General features: G+C 42.2%; 1 pseudogene; it reads left to right on the top strand.

Moving 5' to 3' along the window:
* Positions 1 to 18091: 18091 nt before the first annotated feature.
* On the top strand, positions 18092 to 18979 carry LOC117517486 (annotated as a pseudogene).
* The last annotated feature ends 1657 nt before the right edge of the window (positions 18980 to 20636 follow it).

The following is a 20636-nucleotide window of genomic DNA, read 5'->3' as shown; positions in this document are numbered from 1 at the left end:
CCAATGGATGTTGACCTTGTTTGACCTTTACTTTGGAGACCAAACATTCAGCACAATCAAAACTATTCCATTTATTAATCCTATTAGCTCAACCAATAATTTGTATCACTTTTTACCAAAATTAGAGCAACTTTAACTTTTGACCCCTGTACAAACTGACACTGACCTTTGTCACCATTTTTGCTGTTTTTACCCCATAACTTCTGATCATTCAGGCATAGATAGTCAAAACTATACCTTTTTGGAATCTTTACAATCAGACAAATAATGTGGTGTAGTTTTCAAAATGATTTCAGCATTTTTAATTTCGACCCCTGTGTATTCTTCAGTTGACCCCTACTTGGCCCCCTATTGAAAATTCAAGTGACCAGTCGGTTTGTTCAAAAGAGTAATGTCTAAGGAGTATTTGTGCCAACTTTGGTGCTTGTATCACCATTTGCACGATTTTGCTCTAAATATTCTCTTAGCCGCTGGACTATTATACTACAAAAATGTATTTTTTATGCTTTTCGTCACGTTAATAAGAGACTGCTGCATGATACCCTGAAAACTTGCTAAAACAATTATAACAAATAATCCGTGTCTGCTACGTTTAATCTGCGTGGAATTTAATAAACGCAAACTGAATTTCAGACATATTATATATATTAATCTGGAACAAAGAGGACAAACAGTGTTGTAAAGAACAATAATCAAGACGTTAAAGAGCAAACTTCACTTTCCCCCAGAAGGACATGATCAGGATGCGAGCAGAGCTCACAGCAGCTCCCATTGATAATAACAGAGAGACAGCCTGTGATTCTTGCATGTTTACATAAAACAAACACAATAACAACGTCTATAAACCCAGAGAATATATTCACGAGAGTTTTAGGCACAATATAAAATAGTTTTATGTTAATGCTGTTGTCCGTGTGCAGCGGTTAAAGTGCAGCGTCATCAGAGCATCTCAAAGCAGTTCTCAATGTTACTCAGATCTCGCAGCGCGGTGACCTCTCCAAGGTTTTGCGGGATTCGAAACCTGAAAAGGGCGGATTTCAACAGTGGTGGGCAGAGTTCCGCTAATCCGCTAATTATGGAAGCTAATGTTTTCATTATCGAATTAGCTTTTCAGATAGTTTTGAAAACCATCAGCGGACTAAATATCTTCTGATAAAATTTGGTCTGATAACTTTTAGGCCACTAACATTTATGAAGTCTGACATCAAAGATTTGAGTGTAGTAGATGTGCAGTTCTATCCTCTGCAGACAAATGAGGAGAGACAGCAGGTGCATTTTGTGGCAGCGGCATCTTGTCTCAGCACTTCCGGTGGCTTCTGGGGAAAACCTGGTCTTGTTAGGAGAGACGGCATCCATCCCACTTTGGATGGAGCAGCTCTCATTTCTAGAAATCTGGCCAATTTTCTTAAATCCTCCAAACCGTGACTATCCAGGGTTGGGACCAGGAAGCAGAGTTGTAGTCTTACACACCTCTCTGCAGCTTCTCTCCCCCTGCCATCCCCTCATTACCCCATCCCCGTAGAGACGGTGTCTGCTCCCAGACCACCAATAACCCAGCAAAAATCTATTTAGCATAAAAATTCAAAAAGAAAAAATAATATAGCACCTTCAACTGCACCACAGACTAAAACAGTTAAATGTGGTCTATTAAACATTAGGTCTCTCTCTTCTAAGTCCCTGTTGGTAAATGATATAATAATTGATCAACATATTGATTTATTCTGCCTTACAGAAACCTGGTTACAGCAGGATGAATATGTTAGTTTAAATGAGTCAACACCCCGAGTCACACTAACTGTCAGAATGCTCGTAGCACGGGCCGAGGCGGAGGATTAGCAACAATCTTCCATTCCAGCTTATTAATTAATCAAAAACCCAGACAGAGCTTTAATTCATTTGAAAGCTTGACTCTTAGTCTTGTCCATCCAATTGGAAGTCCCAAAAACCAGTTTTATTTGTTATTATCTATCGTCCACCTGGTCGTTACTGTGAGTTTCTCTGTGAATTTTCAGACCTTTTGTCTGACTTAGTGCTTAGCTCAGATAAGATAATTATAGTGGGCGATTTTAACATCCACACAGATGCTGAGAATGACAGCCTCAACACTGCATTTAATCTATTATTAGACTCTATTGGCTTTGCTCAAAATGTAAATGAGTCCACCCACCACTTTAATCATATCTTAGATCTTGTTCTGACTTATGGTATGGAAATAGAAGACTTAACAGTATTCCCTGTGTGGAGAAAAGATTATGTTGTTTTGCCCCTGTCTTAAAGTAACCCTAATGATGTACTTGTTATTATTACACTGATTGCACGAATTTGTTTTTGTAGCCACTAACGACTGGGAGTGAAGCATGCTGGGGTCATTCTGAACTGGGAGTGAAGAGCTGGGGTCATTATGTTTTTGCAAGAGGAAATAACTTTCAGATGCCTGTTGATTAGAGGAATTATGTGCGCCTGGGAGTTTGAGATGGCCACTCACCCTCCCTTCGCGCACACACTAGAAAAGAGGGGGCAGAGCCATGCTCCGATAGAGTCTGCTGCGGGTTGCGTACGAACGCCCAGCCGGTTGACAAGCGCACTCTGCCGAAGGTGTTGGCTCTCCACCTTAAAGGCGTCACGGTAAGAGAGAAAGAGATATTTTATGCGCTGCAACCACTTGTGTTGATGTAACTGCTTTTGTGGGGAATAAACATACGCCTGTTTGTTCTAGCAAAATGCAGTCTGTGTGATCATTTCTGTGTGCCGATCTGACCGAACCTTGTTTCAAAACATTTTTGGCGTTGTCGGCAGGATAAAGTGCGTTCAGACTACACACAGAAATGTTTTGTTTTAGAAGGGGGAAGGAGATGTGGAGGAGGCATCTCAACAGGAAGAAGTGGTCCCGGGGTGGGATGGGATTACTTTTAAAGAAATAGGCCAGCTTCTACGGAGACGCGGGGGACGCCCTGGGCCGTGGACTGGAGCAATTCCCACCGCGACACCACCGGTTTTATGTGAGATGTTAAAGCGGGTGGAGGTTAAAACGAAAGCTCCATTGGGAGGTATTTTAGAGATGATGTGGATTTGTGCGGAAGCTTGGAAGGAGCGAGTCTTAACTTTAGACACAGTCCGTTCGTCAGAATGTGCTAAGTCACAAAAAGTGACGAAGTTAGAACAACAGGTAAACAGTTGGAGGGACAGTTAAAGGAGTTGTATGGGGGGAGGAACAACAATGCTCATTTGATATGGCAAAGGAAGCCATACAGCAGGCTGTGTCCTTAGGAAAAAATGCAATCAGGACCAGTAGAACTTCAAGTGTCTGCTCTAAATGATTATGCTAATTGGAGCTTATGGCAAAAACAAAAACAGATACGAAAACCTTTAGGGTTCTGGTCGAGGAAACTCCCAGATGCGAGAATGCGTTATACGCCTTTTGAAAAACAGCTTTTAGCATGTTATTGGGCGTTAATTGAAACTGAATCGCAAACGGCAGGACATGAAGTAATGATGAGGACACATATACCAATTTTGGCATGGGTGATGAGTAATCCCACCACTCACCGAATAGGGACAGCTCAGGAGGCTAGTGTAATAAATGGAAATGGTATCTATCAGAGCGGGTAAAGCCAGGTGAGAAGGGGGGTTTCGCTGTTGCATGAACAAGTAGCTGATGCTCCTGAGAAAGATGAGGTACCTTTTGAAGTTCAACCATTAGAGGAATCTCTGTGAAAGCGGGAAAAGATGGGATGATTTGTCAGATGATGAGAGAAGTCGAGCATGGTTTACGGATGGTTCTTGTCAATATCAAGCAGGAAAAAGGCGATGGAAGCAGGAGCTTTCAACCCACAATTATGGTCAATCTTTAGAAGAATTAGGAGAAGGAAAAAGTAGTCAGTGGGCGGAGTTGAAGGCTGTGCATATGGTGATCATGCAGGTAGGAGAAAAAGGAGTTAAGCCGAGTGCCCCTCCCATTGAGGAGGAAGAGGAGGAGGATTCCGATGACGACATGGTGCACATAGCTGCTACGCGTAAGGTCAAGAAAGATAGAAAGAAAGGAAAGAATAAGGGAAGGCGTTCCGGAGTCTTGATTGTTATGATGAGGATTAGGAAAATGGTCAAGCTCTTGTGGCCCACCGAGATTTAACACAATGGTCCACAAGTGATATTAGGCCCTATGTTCGATTGGAAATGTATTGGATTAAATCAGTTCAAGTTACTTCGGCTTTAGTGGACACAGGAGCGGAGGCCTCATTAATTCATGGCAATCCAGAAAAAATGAAGGGACCAGTAGTTCCGCTAACTGGGTTAGGAGGACAAATGGTTTAGGAAAAAGTATAAAGATACCACTTAAATTGGAAACCTATATGGTGGTAGTAACTATTTATCATATTCCCTATTACCCGCAAGCGGCGGGACTAGTAGAACGAATGAATGGGCTCCTTAAAGAGACCCTATTGAAGCTGTCAAAAGATCGCACTATGCGACAATGGAGACAGGATTTGACTACTTGCCATGGACCAGTTGAACAATCAGCCATAGGGTCGGGATCCACACCCTTGATAAGAATGATTTCAGGGGAAGAGATAGAGGCATACTACAGAAAGCATCAAAATGTGGAAAATTGATCCACAGCGGAATTACCTGTCAGAGCAACTATCAATTCAAGTGGTAAAAACAGGGCTAGGCCTACAGTGTCCGAAGGGCACATATGGCACGTCCTGCCACGCAGTGGTCTATCACTCAAAGGGCTGACTATTCAAGCCGGGGTGATAGATGGCAGATTACCAAGGCGAGATTGGAGTGGTTTGTAGATTGTTGGAGAACAACCCCTGATATTAAACAAAGGGGACAAAATTGCTCAATTAATAATTAAACCCTGTGAAATGGGGTTGGTACAGGAGATACCAAAACCCCGTAGTAATAACTACACGAGGAACGCAAGGCTTTGGTTCCTCAGATCAAGCAGGTGCCAAAGTTTGGGTTAAACAACCTAACGGACCGCCTAAAGCGGCAGAAATTATAGCTCAAGGGAATGATGCAAACTGTTAGTATACTCTATCAGGGTGAAGAAAATGGGTAAATGTGCCTGTATCAAAGTGTTATGTAAGAGAAGACTAATCGTCGTCATTCTACCCGTAGTTACCCTTGTGTTGTCTAGGCCTTGATGCCCTGGTGGGAGTTGCTGATCGGTGTGATCAAGAACCACAGGAGGTGGGCGCTGCCATGGCAACCAGTGGAAGTCCCGGAATTGGAGGTGTCGGTTGCTGGGTCATACTCCTCCTTGTAGGTGGTGCCATGGTCTCCAGTGTTGGGGGATGACAGAAGGAAACGAACTTGAAGAGATATCATTGTTCCAAACAGGATGGAAGAACTCTGCCAACAACAGAACGCAAGATGATTACACCTGCTCAGCAAACCAATCATGTAAAGTGGCTAATCTCACTAGTGATTGCAAACTATGGCGATGTGTGAACTGTTTTGCCAGACACATATCCAGTATTACTATGGGATGTAATGTCACTCTTCGTGCTAGGGTGACATGTGTGTTTTTAATATGACAAGTTATTCATGTAGTAATGTCAATGGAACCACCTGGACTATTAAACCGTGGAGTAAAGTAATGATCAATCAATCAATCAATTTTTTTATATAGCGCCAAATCACAACAAACAGTTGCCCCAAGGCGCTTTATATGTAAGGCAAGGCCATACAATAATTATGTAAAACCCCATCGGTCAAAACGACCCCCTGTGAGCAAGCACTTGGCTACAGTGGGAAGGAAAAACTCCCTTTTAACAGGAAAAACCTCCAGCAGAACCAGGCTCAGGAGGGGCAGTCTTCTGCTGGGACTGGTTGGGGCTGAGGGAGAGAACCAAGAAAAAGACATGCTGTGGAGGGGAGCAGAGATCGATCACTAATGATTAAATGCAGAGTGGTGCATACAGAGCAAAAGAGAAAGAAACAGTGCATCATGGGAACCCCCCCAGCAGTCTACGTCTAGCAGCATAACTAAGGGATGGTTCAGGGTTCATACTATCAGTAATAGTACTGAAATTAAAGGGAGGAGATCATTCCTGTATATGCTGTGGGTACTACCAACAGAGGCTAAGGCAACACAAACCCAGGTTGCACCTTTAATTGATACCTGCACCTATTTGACACAAGCAACAGTGAAGACAAAGGTATATTGGCAAGTTACCTTTCCAAATATTCCAACTTGCAAAAGGCGCCGAAGAGCGTGGTATGACACTTTATTAGGAGGAACAGGAACTGTCCTAGGAGTATCAAATACAGTTGATAATGAAGTGACCAGAACCATGTTGTCAAACACAGGTCAGTATTCTTCTCAGGTATTACATCAGATAGGAGAGTGGTTACCAACAGCACTGGTGGGACAAGTACAAACGCTGATTTATGGCAGAAGAATTTTCAATGGCAATTGAAGTTATGGAATGAAACATACAATTCATTGAAAAATCTATCCCATATAGGAAATTGGACAGTATGTGCAGTACAAACTATTCATGCAGAAGCTCAAAGAGAAAGATTTCAGCGTATAGTTACAACAGGCAACTATTATGATTGGAGGATGATTTGGAATATAAACAATACCTTATGGTTAAAACATAAATTCTTTGTAAATTAAAAAAACACTAAAATAGCTACGTTGTATGCGTTTTTGTTTGTGTATGATATTCTCCCAAATACGAATTTTGAGGGTTTGGTACAATAGTTTCATATAATATCTGGCAACACTGGGCTCAGAGAGTGTGGGACACAAATGCTGACTCAACACAGACATGTAGGATCATTCAAAAAGGCTTCATCTGATAAACTGGCAGAGGGTTCGGTACACGGGGTACCAAACCAAAGCTGGCATTACTGTACCAGTGGCAATTTCACTTTCCAAATCAGAGGGAGTTTTTTCCTATGAATTTGAAAGAATGGCAATTTGGAGTGCTCATGGAAGAATCAGTGTGCTTTACACAAATATATTCAGCAATAAAGTCAGCTCAACAAAGTGGTACATATTGGTGTTATTAATTTAATTTAATTTTATATGTTTACAGGTTGTCCCTACAAAATTGTCGCAGTTTGACTCAAAGTTTAATCTTTTTTCACTCTATGGAGAACATGTTAGATATATTTCTGTGTCTAATTATGGTTTTCTTTATTGTTTCTGTTTTTTTGGCATTAAGGTAGTTATTATATGTAGGGTTATATTTTGGTTTCATTTATTCTCACTTTCTTTGTTCTTCTTTGGTATGTGCATGTAGAACTGGATTAACCACTTTGTACACTTAGGATAAAGAGAGTTAGGTTACAATTATAAATCATATGTCTCGTTATTGCGTGGGCCGGGGCAGGGGGATGGACCTCCCTTGAATGCCCGGGGGTCAATAATTTCAATTTCAATTTATTTTCATTATATAGCGCCAAATCACAACAGAGTTGCCTCAAAGCGCTTCACACAGGTAAGGTCTAACCTTACCAACCCCAGAGCAACAGTAATAAGGATAAGAGAAGGATTTTGCGAATAAGGTCCGCTTTGTTACGCATAAGTAATCCTGTATAAAAACTGTTTGTACCATTGTCCGGGGTTCTGTAAGAGCGGATCTGTCTGTAAGAGAATTCTTGCAGGGCCCGGCCTGATATTTTGCTGTGACTTTGATTAAATTTACAAGTGCGGAAAAGTTTGAGTTTGTGCTTTGAAGGGGCAGTATTACAGAAGAACTGGGGGAAAAATAACAAACACAACAGTGAAATTGTGACAAAAACAGAACATAATCATGCCCGGAAAGCACTGTATCCCTGGATGTTGCAACCAGTCCAGACAGTGGGTTTTAATGTGATATGGCATTGTAAGATGGCAAAACAAAAACACAAAATTTACAGAACCTGCAGTGACTGTAATGTTGCAGCGACATAAACATAATCAGTATATACTTCCATTGCCAGATTTACTCCTCCAGCACAGGTGGATTATGCATTTTGTGACCATGATGGATGTGCACACAGCGGGTGAAAGGGACTTCACCAGCTGTCTACGCTGCACTGTTTTAATGCTGGGTACCAGGGGTGAGTTTCATGTGATTTAGTTATCATGGGCTGAGGAAACATTTCCACTCATACCTGTTACAGACTTAGGAGATAAATGTATGTGTACTACAGCTATACTATGTGTATTACAGAGTACCACATGTTATTAGATACATTTCCTTCGCCCTCCCTGGCCGGGGTCCAGTGGAGGTGGACATACGTGGCACAACATGCCGGCAGGCTTTGCTGTAACCAGTGATCTCAGAGCTCAATCAGCTGTGCTCAGATCGTTTTAGATGCTGTTTATGCCGCCTTCAGAATATGTAAATTGCGGTCGGTGTCACCTCAACAGTGCTGGAGTGTTTTGAAGATGTGCAACACACTCAGGACAGCCAGCGAGGGGACCAAGTGTGCGGACTTTTGCAGAATGCTGTCAGAATGTTTTGGAACTGAAACCTGACAAATTTTGGATCTGGGTCTATTCGTCATTCTGACGCGATTCAGCGTCATTCTGGCTATGTGTAATGGGGGTATTAGTTTAGTTATTTGAAGAAACACAATCTAGAAGAATATGTTTAGTATAATAAGACTGGAAGGACATTTGCTTCTGAAGGACTTTTTTAGACTCTCTTAATTTTGCTCTCTGAGTGACACCCAGATGATGCATTTCACTTAAATATACACATGCCCATGTGTTTCTCAATTGCCTCAAAAGATTGGAGCACTTGGTATTTCACACATTTTGTTTATTGTTGGGAAAGTGTAGTGACACGGACCCACAACAGGGGGCGTAAATGAACGGACAATAGATGAGCCAAAAATACAACACTTTACTTGTGAAATGTGCACAACGAGAATACAGACAAACATAGAATTTGGATCACAATCAAAATATACAAGATGATGTGTGGGTAGGCTTGAGGATAGGAGACGTCTGTCCCGAGTAGAACCAGATCCCACACGATTTCCACTGCCACCGAACCCGAAGGATACTGGAGCCGCCAAGTCCTGAGTCCCCAGGTGGTCACCGTCTCCGACTGGGATCTGGTATGCTGGCAGGAAGCAGAAGAACAGATGTAATGAGTGTGTGAAAACACACCCAGTAAACAGTCAGCAAGTTCTTCTTTCCAGGTGGGAACAACACCTCCACCTTTAACACAGAAACAACAAACGTGCAGCGTCTGACTACTTATCTGGTTTGGTGTGAAGAAAGAAGAACGTCGTCTCCTTCACGATCCACAACCCCAGCCTCCAGCTGTGGATAGGTATCAGGTACGCCTGCAAAGTTCAGAATAATTGTTTGGCACCAAAAAGAGGTAGACGATATCTCGGCGACGAGGTGGAGATGTTGTCCGGCTTTTGTGTGTGTGGGTGATGACCTGGTGATTGGTGACAGCTGTCATAGTTGATGAGTGACAGCTGTCACCCGGCTGTTCCTGTGAGGCGGCAGCGCCCTTCGTGCCTGAAGCCCGCACTTCAGGCAGGGCGCCCTTTGGTAGGGACCAGCAGTACCTCCTCTTCAGCGGCCACACAACATTTATGCCATTTCAAAAAAAAAAAAATTCTAAAATTCTTTCTTAAACTCAAGCAAATACAGCTTGATATAAATTAATTGAAATATAAAACACAGTCCTGATTAAGTGGTATAGGAGATGATTTTCTTATAAAGGAGACCTGAATCTTCAGTTACAATTGCCAGAAAGTACATCTGAGATGCAAGCCTATATTTGATGCTTTGGCAGTGGTGGGCAAGATAACCAAAATGTTAGCTTTGATAACTGGTAATCAAAGACAAAACATATTCAGTGACTTGGAAATGTTCATGTATCTATCCTCTGACTTATCTGAAGAAAACTGGCAATAAAAGTGTTATTATTTACAGGTATTGTTGTATGGCTGGGGGGGCCTGGCTGCCTTTTTTCTGTCTTCTGTCCTGTCTTTGTTTTTCCTTCCAGGTGGTACGCATTTAGGATGAGTGGCTGTGTGGCTGAGTTTTAAGGACTCACCCTGATTACCTGAGGCTGATCATGTGCAGCTCGTCAGGACTCACAGCTGTGGTGCATCTACACGGATTGGAGCATGGTGGCATTTAAGTCTGGAGTACACAGTGTGTTGCCAGAGACTCGACCTTGTGACCAGAGGGTGAGATCGTCGTCTCGAGAGCCATCTCATCATCAGTGGATGCAGAGACTGTACCAGGTTTGACACCATGGTCTGTGAAAGAGGAGGGGGTGAGGTCTCACGCTCGTCAGCACACTTCTGAGGTACGTTAGGTTTTGTGACTAACATTTGTACAGTCAGTATATGTGGTGTCCCTCACACTTATTGTATTGAGCGTTATGTTAGTCGTTTAATCAGCTTCCACTGCAGTTTGAGTATGTGAACAGGGTGTTCCATGCCTGCAGGGTGGGAAGCTGATTAGTAAAAGCCAGGAAGTGTTTGCTGTTTATGTACACCTTTGAGTGGTCTCTCTGTGTGTGGAGTGTGGACTCACATGATGGTTTCTTCTTTCACAGACTCGGTTTGTCGCGGCCACCTGGGGGGTGTCGGCGGGGTCCTGGGTCCGAACTGTTTCTGGCTCCGGACGTTTTGTGCAGTGGGAGCGCACGTATCACCACCTCGCCAGTCTGCGCACTCATTGTTTGTACTTAGCACATCACTGTTATGTTTATTAAATTTTGTTATCTTTTGTACGTGCTCTGCTTATTCATACTGGGTCCTTCAAACGCTGGTCGGTTTCCGGGCGCGTCCGAAACATAACAGGTATTATACCAAAGTGTAGCATTACTTAATGAAACCCCATCTTGGCTTTATTTATTTTATTTAATTTCTATGAAGTTTTAGAGATTTGTTTTCAGTTTGAGTTTAAGGAAGATAATTTTAGAAATATTTATTTTTTATATTGTATGTAAAAAATGTGTATTTCTTGTGTTTGAAATGGCATACACAAATTAAAATGTGTGACATAGTGTCATGAGCTGGGTAGGCGTGGCACGAAGGAGGTTGAACACAAATGCAGACTCAAAATACTGAGGTATACATTAAAGGCTTTATGTCAGAAATCAGGCTGGGGTTCAGTACACAAAAAGGCAGTTGAGAAGCAGCGGTACAGGCAGGGGTCAGGCAGAGGTGTAGTCAACAACGAGCACAGTTCCAAAATACCAGGGGACAAATACAGGGCTGAGGCAGCAGCAAGGTCAAAAAACAAAGCACGGTCAAAAATGGCAAGGCAAATACAGAACAAAAAAACAAAGGCTGGAACATGGACAAGAATCACATGAACTAGCAGGCACATGTGTCAGGGAAGGTTCTGGAAGTGGTGTGGTCAGATGAGACAGAGGTGAGACAGGAGTCAAGAGAGTGCAGGAAGACAGAGCAGACAGATTACAATGAAGGTGAGAGAAGCTGATGCAAGATAGTGCAGGGCGACAAATGCAAAGTGAACAAGACCTGACAAGATGGTGAACCTAACCACAGTGATCAAAATAAAGCACCAACACAAAAGATGAACAAGACCCAATAAACAAGAAATAAAATAAAGAAAACTGACATGAAGGAACAAAGAATTAAACCATGAATAAATGTAAGAACTGAAAAGAGCTAAAGAAAATAAAGACTAAGACCAAACCAGAATGGAACTATGTGGAACAATAAACAGATAATTCAACATAAGACAAAAGAAAAGCAAACAGGAAATAAAACTAATGAATATACAAAAGTAGGAATGAAACTAAACACATGACTAAAGTAAGATAAACAGCAATAACTGAAACAGAAAATAAAACCACTGACAAAAGTATTATGTAGCACCTATGAGGGGTAATTACAGGGTAATAACCAGCAAAAGTGCTAATCAATATCCTATGGACCAGAAACAATCAACTAAATTCGTTCTACTGGAGTAAAAGGGATTACCGAACGTAGGAAGGGTGTTGAAAGACCACAGACCAAGGAATAAGTTTAAATGCCAGCTTATTACAAATTAGACAAAAGACAATGGACAACAATAAACATTAATTTCACAATACATTAACTCCTGTTTTAGGTAGCTAAGATCCAACACTTTTTAATTAAACCTTTGGTTGATTTAATATTGGTTGTAAGTCTAGATTTAGTTCAAGTTAGTTCAGGTTGCAACCTTTTTGTTAGTTAGTTCACTTTAGTTCTATTTTCAGTTGAGTTTTAAGATTTATTTGAGTTAACTCTGTTTAGTTTAAATTCAGTGAAGTTCACCTTTAAGTTCAAATATTCAAGTTACCCTTTTAAAATCTACTCCTTGAACACCATTCAAAGAAAAGTAATTGCATTGTAAAATGATCTTTACAATATTTGTTAATAGTCAAAATAAAAGTGATTCAGCAAAAGATGAACAATCTGCATACCACAGTATCAAAATAAATATAAAGTCTGTTTTTCTTCCCAAAATGAGATATAAAGTCTTTTTTTCTCTTCCCAGTTTTCAATAGTCCTTTACTTTCTTTGAATTAGCAGTTCAGTGTCCACGGCAGCTTTGCAGAAGTTTGGGTAAATCCTACCAGTTCAGAAGGAATATATGTACAGTCCAGCAGAGGGCGATAACTCTCAGACGGATGCACAGATCAGACGGTCAAAGGGCGGCTCGCCATTTGTTTCAACCTTGTGCTCAAAGATGACTTAAGTTGGCTATTTCTCCAACCCAACTCTGAATGGCCTACCATACACAACATACATAATCAGGTAGCTCTAAAATAAAGAAAAGTATACTCTTTGTCTCAACTTGTGCCCATCAAATTGCTACGTCACATAGAGTAGACAAGCGGCAACAAGTCCACACATTGAGCTCGCACACACACTGGGTTTAGTTAGCTTCAATGCTTCACATTTTACCACAAAATATACCACAAAAGAACATAAATTCAGTACATTAGCTTCATATTTCCCTAAAGTATAACCACATTGTACAGATCTCCATTAAAATAAAATACAATTCTTCTTTCACTCACCAAGTCCCATTTCTCCAATGTACAGTTCGTCTCCACACAGGACAGGTTGAAAAAACAAAAATCACTCTCTCGTACCGTTTTTCTTAACAAAAATATCTTTTAACATCTTTAGACTTCTATTTCCTTCCCTCTTCTTCCTCTCCTGCAGCCCGCGTTTGCTATGTGCATATCTCCTCGTCTAGCAGGGAAGACTCTAGAACAATCCGATTGGTTGCTACAAGTTACACGGGTCACGCAGCAACGTGCTTTTCAAATAAAAGCCTAAAGACATTTTAAACCAAAATAACCATATTGACATAGTTATTATTTTTATCCAATGTATTTATGATGTTTATTAACATGCTTTACTTGAAATTTGACATTGCTAACCTGGGTTACAATTACACAGGAGATACATAATCAGAACCAAAGTATGATGAGACTAGTTTAAACTAAAATAAAATGGCCAGATAAAAACAATAGGGGACAAAACATGACTGGGCCAGCCTGGAACCGAAACCCGACAAACAGCAAGTCTTCCAATAATTTGGAGGCACTGTATCCAAAAAAATCACTGTAATTGTCCCTGTTTTGGAGGAAAACAAAAAACAGCTAGAACATGTTGCATCACATTGCACCTCTGCTGTGGAGAGAAAACAGAAGAACCACACACCATAAAAAACATGGCATTTTATTGAATCCTTCTTATGAGCGGACAATACAAGTATGAACCATCTGTTCCTCTGTAGATGACCCATGTCATAGATGTACAGTCATGACATGACATGAATGAAGCAGTGCGCTCTTATGTCCACATGCTGGCCCGCATGTCCTGTGGACAGCGCGACGCAGGACAGACACGTCATGTGGAACACAGCTCACATGGGTGATGTGACAATCAGTTCACCCCTGCATGTTATGATCTGATGATCCATTTCACCTGGGACAGCGTGTCAATGTGCACGGTGTGCACTCACTCACTGTAGCCGGTCACAACAGTGATAAATGTTATTATGTATGTCCATGTGAGAACAGCAAGCAGACAACACACATCACAGTAGACAGTCGTAAGGCCACGTCTGTCAAAACATGGCATGTGTTCCCCAGCCTTAACATCCAGAAACAGAGATCTCAACAGCTGCTGCTGTTGGCGGCCATGCCCCCTGTCCGTCCAGCACACACACACACACCAACGTGTCACTTTCTGTTTTTGTTATGTGATTATTTTTTAGTTTGTTATGTAATTGTGTATGTAGGTAGTGTAGTAATTATTAATACCCTCTCCTGGCTGTGGTCTCTGGTTTTTAATGTGACATTGTGTGCACTGAGGCGTCATTTGTAGCTGTCAGTCATCTGGTCATCACCTGGGAGGCGGCTCGCCGTGCTGTGTGTGCTCAGCGAGGCTGTCGGCCCACATGTGATCATGTCTGTACATATGTATATACGAGGTCTGTTAGAAAAGTATCCGACCTTATTTTTTTTTTCAAAAACCATATGGATTTGAACACGTGTGTTGCATCAGACAAGCTGAACCCTCGTGCGCATGTGTGAGTTTTTCCACGCCTGTCGTTTGCGTCATTCGCCTGTGAGCAGGCTTTGAGTGAGGAGTGGTCCAGCCCCCTCGGTGGATTTCATTGTCAGGAAATGGCGGAATGATTTGGGCTTTTTTTCCATCAGAATTTTTTCAGAAACTGTTAGAGACTGGCAGCTGGAAATCATTAGAAAAATTTATCTGGCTTTCGGTGAAAATGTTACGGGCTTGGTAGAGAATAAGGAGTGTTACTGTCGCTTTAAGGACGGCCCCCAGCGGCTGTGGGGCGCGCGCTCCGAAGTCGCCATCGACAGGCTGAACGACCATTCATTTCTAAACGGATGGCTGTCTGGATCCGTGATCATCGTGTGCCATTTCTCTGGTTATCACAAGAGCTGGACATCAACCATTTTCCGGCAGATTTGACTTTTAACAAGAGATTTTGTCATGGAAATCGAGCGGAGGCTTCGCGCATCACGATGGATTCCTACTGGAGCGAGACAAAACCACCTCCGTTTTGGTCTCACAGGACGGCTTTGAGATGGCGTTTAGACAGCTGTCGGTGGTTTTTCCATCGAGTGATTATCCGAGAAATTGTGGATGTGCTGGACATGCCAGAACATGTCCCGTGAGGCTTCATCACAGCGTTGCTGTGCGCCATGCGGCACCACCGCAACGCGCGAAGCCTTCGCTCCTCTTTCCATGACAAAAACTCCTGTAACAGTGGAATGTGCCATTCATTTCCAAACTAGACGCTGTGTTTTATCCGGGACGTCGTCTGACTAGCACAGGAATTGTGAAAGACGTGGACATCAGCACTTTTTCGGCACATTGAGATATATGTGCGTAGGAATTCCGCGCGTCGTGGCGGTGCCGCATGGTGCACAGCAACGCCGTGATGAAGCCTCACGGGACATGTTCTGGCATGTCCAGGCACATCCACAATTTCTCGGATAATCACTCGATGGACAAACCACCAACAGCTGTCTGAACGCCATCTCAAAAGCCGTCCTGTGAGACCAAATGGAGGTGGTTTTGTCTCGCTCCAGTAGTGAATCCATCGTGACGCGCGCAGCCTGCCGCTCGGCTTTCCATGACAAAATCTCTTGTTAAAAGTGAAATCTGCTGGAAAATGGTTGATGTCCAGCTCTTGTGATAAACCAGAGAATGGCACACGATGGTCCAGGATCCAGACAGCCATCCATTTAGAAATGAAAAAGGTCATTCAGCCTGTCGATGGTGGCTTCGGAGCACGGCGCGCCCCACAGCCACTGGGGGCCGTCCTTAAAGCGACAGTAACACTCCTTATTCTCTACCAAGCCCGTAACATTTTCACCGAAAGCCAGATAATTTTTCTAATGGTTTCCAGCTGCCCAGTCTCGAACAGTGTTCTGAAAAAAATCTGATGGAAAAAAAGCCCAAATCATTCCCGCATTTCCTGACAATGACAATCCGCCGAGGGGGTGTGGACCACATCCTCACCTCCAAAGGCCCTGCTCACAGGTGAATGACGCAAACACGACAGGCGTGGAAAAACTCAAGCATTGCGCACGAGGGTTCAAGCTTGTCTGACGCAATCACACGTGATTCAAATCCATATGGTTTTTTGAAAAAATATAAGGTCAGCATACTTTTCTAATAGACCTCGTACATATCAGCATGTTATGCAAGTGTGCCCCCACCGCACGCACATGTGTTGGGGGGATGCGGGAGAGGGGCCGCGACCACCACATGCAAGGCCACGGTGTTGCTTTTGCAATGCCACACTTGTGGGGGCATTTACACAAATGTTCACATCAGCTCTAAAGGGGATCGTCTGCTCACTGTTTATGCTAACAGCGTGAACAGCACCACCTTTTCTAAGTGTTGGATGTTCAAGTGTGTCACCTGGAATATGGCCGACACCTGCCGCAGAGAGGGCTCGAATACGCTCTCCCAGGGCACACCGTCTTTTGGCCGCTGATGTGTGCAAATAGTTGTAGCGACAGGTGTATGAGGAGTTGGAGCAGCTTCCATTTTCACAAATGGCATGCAATTCCTCCTTCGTGTGCTAGTCGGCTTCAATCTTATGTGTGAAGGGGCCCTTAAGATGCCACTCTTTACTGTCAAGAGCTGAAAAGTTTTAAACATAATTTAGATCTACAGGGGTCTATGTGTCCTGACATTTTTCAGGAAGGCACTTCAGGAAGTGGGACTGAATAATATTGTGTAATTGTAAGTGAGCTAGGAGTAACAAGACGGCTTTTTTTTCCACAAGGTCAGTTGAGAATGAAAAGACAGGGGGGACAAGATGACTTTCTTTGTAAAGAGAAGCAATCGGCGCAGATCAGGCAAGACAGAACTCAGCTCTTGCATCAAACATCCTGGGAATAGTCAGGCACAAACCAGCCTGATAGGAGGAATGCCAGCGTATGTGGTGGGCTTAATGTGTTCTGGATTGTGGTGGGAACCTAATAGAACTTTGTCCTGTGGATAGGGGTGTTACTGTATGTAGTGGCATCTTACTTTGCTGAACACGTTCAGAGTTGTGTGAAGATGCACGAGAGTGGAGTGACATCATTTGTTTGTGAAGTTCTCGGGAGGATCGGATGATGTTAGTCCATGAAGCGAGGACAAACTGCTCATTTAAGCTGCTCATCCAGGTCCAAAGCATCACAGCAGCAGAGATCCACTCGACTGGAAGACAGGCACTGATCATCATCTTCATTATGTTCTTTTAGAATTATTTAACTGTACATCTGATTAAATCAACAACAGAGCAATGTGTCAGCTAAATGCATTCCATCTGATCAAAACCTCAACATTTTATCTTGCAATGTTCAAAAAGAAAAACAGCTTCTTTTTGAGAACTTTCTTGACGTGGAAGTTCTGCCAAAAATGAAAAATCTATCATCAATTAGAATTTTGAAGAAGTCACCATTTTTGCATTTAAAAAGATGGGAAAGTGACCTAAATGATTCAATGAAAATTTTAAAACAATAGGAAAAGAACTTTTTCTGTTTAGCCTCCTGGTTCAGACACAAGAAAAAAGTTTTTTCTTGTTTCTGGACCTCTGAGTGCTAATAAGATGAAGACATTGTTGGACTCACTAAAACTTGTCACGTTCATCAGACCTTTATCTGTTCTTGTTGTTGTTTCTGTATTTGTGAGAGAAGTTTAAATTTCATTGTTTCCACCTTTATGACATCACTGACGTGGCTAAAGTCAGCTTTGTGGCTGTCAGCTGCGACGTGAAGGTAATATTGATTATCCATTGATAAGTTGGTGGAGTTCTTAATTTTTCAAGTTGTGTAAACCTTCCACTTTATGATTTTTTTTTTATTACATAAAGCTCCACAAACGTCCACATTGAACTAGAATAAGTACCAAAAAACAATTTCATGATAAACGAAAGCAGAAATGAATGAAATAGTTTCCACACTCAAATGTTTAATTCAAATGATACAGAAAAGGTCACATTTATGTCATTAAGTCTAAAAATGACACTGATGTCATCACAAAGTAACATCACAAAGCAAACGGTGTGTTTTTTCTTTTAGATCGTCTCCATGGGAACAAGACTTTCAATGCAGATATGCTGAATCTTGAAGGGTTAAAGGTCAGTCCAGATGCTTCAATTCCTGTCTTCACCTTCCTCCTCCTCACCTACATCTTCATCATGGTGTCCAACATCAGCCTGATCATCCTGATCTCCTTGGAGAAGAGCCTCCATCAGCCCATGTATCTGCTCTTCTGTAATATGATTGTTACGATGTCTTTGAAGCAACAGCCATCCATTCCACCTTTACTGAGTCAGGTTTTTGTTCCCATCACGGATCGTTATATTCACTACGTAAACTGTGTCATTCAGGCCTTTTTTGGCTCATTTTCATTAGGTGCCGCTCAAACTGTGCTCATGATCATGGCCTTCGATCGATATGTGGCCATTTGTAAGCCCCTCAGCTACTCCACCATCATGACCAACAGGATGGTGGTGAAGCTGTCTGTGTCGGCCTGGATTGTGCCTGTTGTTATGGTATCCATCCTGCTGGGCCTCTCCATCCGTCTGTCACGCTGCAGGCAGGTTATCTTTAACCCATTCTGTGATAATGCCTCTTTGTTCAAACTGTCATGTGAAAGTGTCCTCATCAATCAACTCTACGGCATCGGCTACACCGTGTTCATACTGGGCTCATCTCTGGGCAGCATCACACTCACCTACGTGAAAATTGCAGCAGTGTGTTTGAGCCGGAAGAAAAAGTTTTGAACAGCCGGGCACTACAGACTTGTGCATCTCACCTGACTCTATATTCGTTATGCTGGTGTTGGGCATGGTCATGGTCGCCCTGCACCGTTTCCCCTGACTTATCAGAACAAACAGAAGATAGCATCTATTGTGTTGCACGTGCTCCCTCCTGCTCTTGATCCTGTGATTTATGGGGTGCAAATCCAAATGGTCAGACAAAATTATTCTCATATTTAAGAGTCCTGAGAAGAAACATGTAAAAATAACAATACTGACTTCAATGTGTCAGCTAAACTTACTTTCAATTAGTTCAACATAAAAAGGTTGATGAAGGTAGAGCCTTTTGTTTGCATCTGTTTTGTTTGTTAGTGTTTTTTTCCTTGATTGGATGCCTGTGTTTTTGCATTAATAATTCATCAGTTCCTTAGTTATGATCCTGAGGTTCTGCTGGACTTTTAAAACAAAACATAATCAATTCCTGAGTGTTAATTTAGGCCTCCATTCTCAGTGTTTTAATCCTCCCAAGCTTCTTCGTTTGTGCACTAGAGATTCTCCATTTAATATAATGAGTCTTTTCTAGATGTTTCTGAAGGAGGAACACGACTGGTGGACATCCACTTTTCTCCAGAAGCCTTGGCTTAATTCTTTAAATTTTTTATTACTCCAAAATGCAATAAGGCACTGTTTTTTTTTTTTTTTTTTAGGTACACTTGTAAATAGAGTGAAAGGGTCCACAGTTAACTGAGAATAATGTAAATTAGTTGTTTGGAAGCACGCAGCACAGTGGCTTAATGGTTAGCACTGTTGCCCAATGGCAACCAGGTCATGAGATCAATTCCTACTTGTGGCCTTTCTGTGTAGAGTTTGAGTGTGCATGCCAAATAAGCTCTACTGATTTTCTCAAGAGTTTCCACTCTATGCATCTTTCTCTTATTCAGCATTTGGCAAAACATGCACAGTGCCCACTCTATTCCAACCTGGTCTCACGGCAAGTCGTGATTCAGCAGCACGAAATATACATTCATCTATTGGTTTGTGATATTGTGACAAAAAAGTGCCTCATTTTTGTTACGGCAGCACGACTTCATTCTCATTCATTCCGTGATGGCTGCATGAAATAAAAAGTGAGGGGGGGGAGTAGGATTAGGTTATGGTTAAGGTTAGGGTGTGGGTAGGAATAGGGTTAGTAATAGTGAGTTTAAAAAACCCTGTCACGAAAATTTGGCTCATTTCATCATGGGAGGACGAAAAAAACGTGAGACTGGGCTGTCTATTCCTGGTTGAGAACTGTGTCTTAGGGTTGGTACGTAACTGCTCATTGATGCCTCTGTCGATGCCTCGTGATTCTTTTCTACTCTATGTATCTGGTTTGCAGATGCTGAACATGGAGTAACAGGTCTTATGCTATTGGATTTATGAATCTTCAAAGTCTTCTTTGGAAAGAGTTTCAAGTTGTTTTAATACATCAGCATACTTCATATCACCAATTTCTTTCCACTGTTCACCAACAGTTCTAAGTCTACTTTTTCCATCTGCTAAAGCAGTTCACGGATCATCAGACGTGCAACCACAGAGAAAGCAGCCATGCTCATCACAGTCTTTGTAAGGTCTTTTCCGTCTAATTATGGCAACAGGATCCATGATTCATTTAGAACCAGGTTGGTGTGCTACAACTTGTTACCTGAAATGACAATAATGACCATGGAAAAAGTCTTTTGATGACACGTATCTAATATACTTAAATATGTTTTTTCTCAGTGACGGAATATTGTAGGATGACAAAAGGAGCAATAATAAGGCACATATTAGCAGAGGTGGGACGAAGTCACTATCAAGTCATTCTCTAGTCATCGATCTGCAAGTCCCAAATCAAGTTTCAAGTCAGCTTGCAAAC

This window comes from Thalassophryne amazonica, chromosome 9 (assembly GCF_902500255.1).
Source record: "Thalassophryne amazonica chromosome 9, fThaAma1.1, whole genome shotgun sequence".
NCBI classification, from domain to species: Eukaryota; Metazoa; Chordata; class Actinopteri; order Batrachoidiformes; family Batrachoididae; genus Thalassophryne; species Thalassophryne amazonica.
The sequence above is the reverse complement of the archived record's forward strand: the minus strand, read 5'-3'. Positions and strand labels throughout refer to the sequence as shown.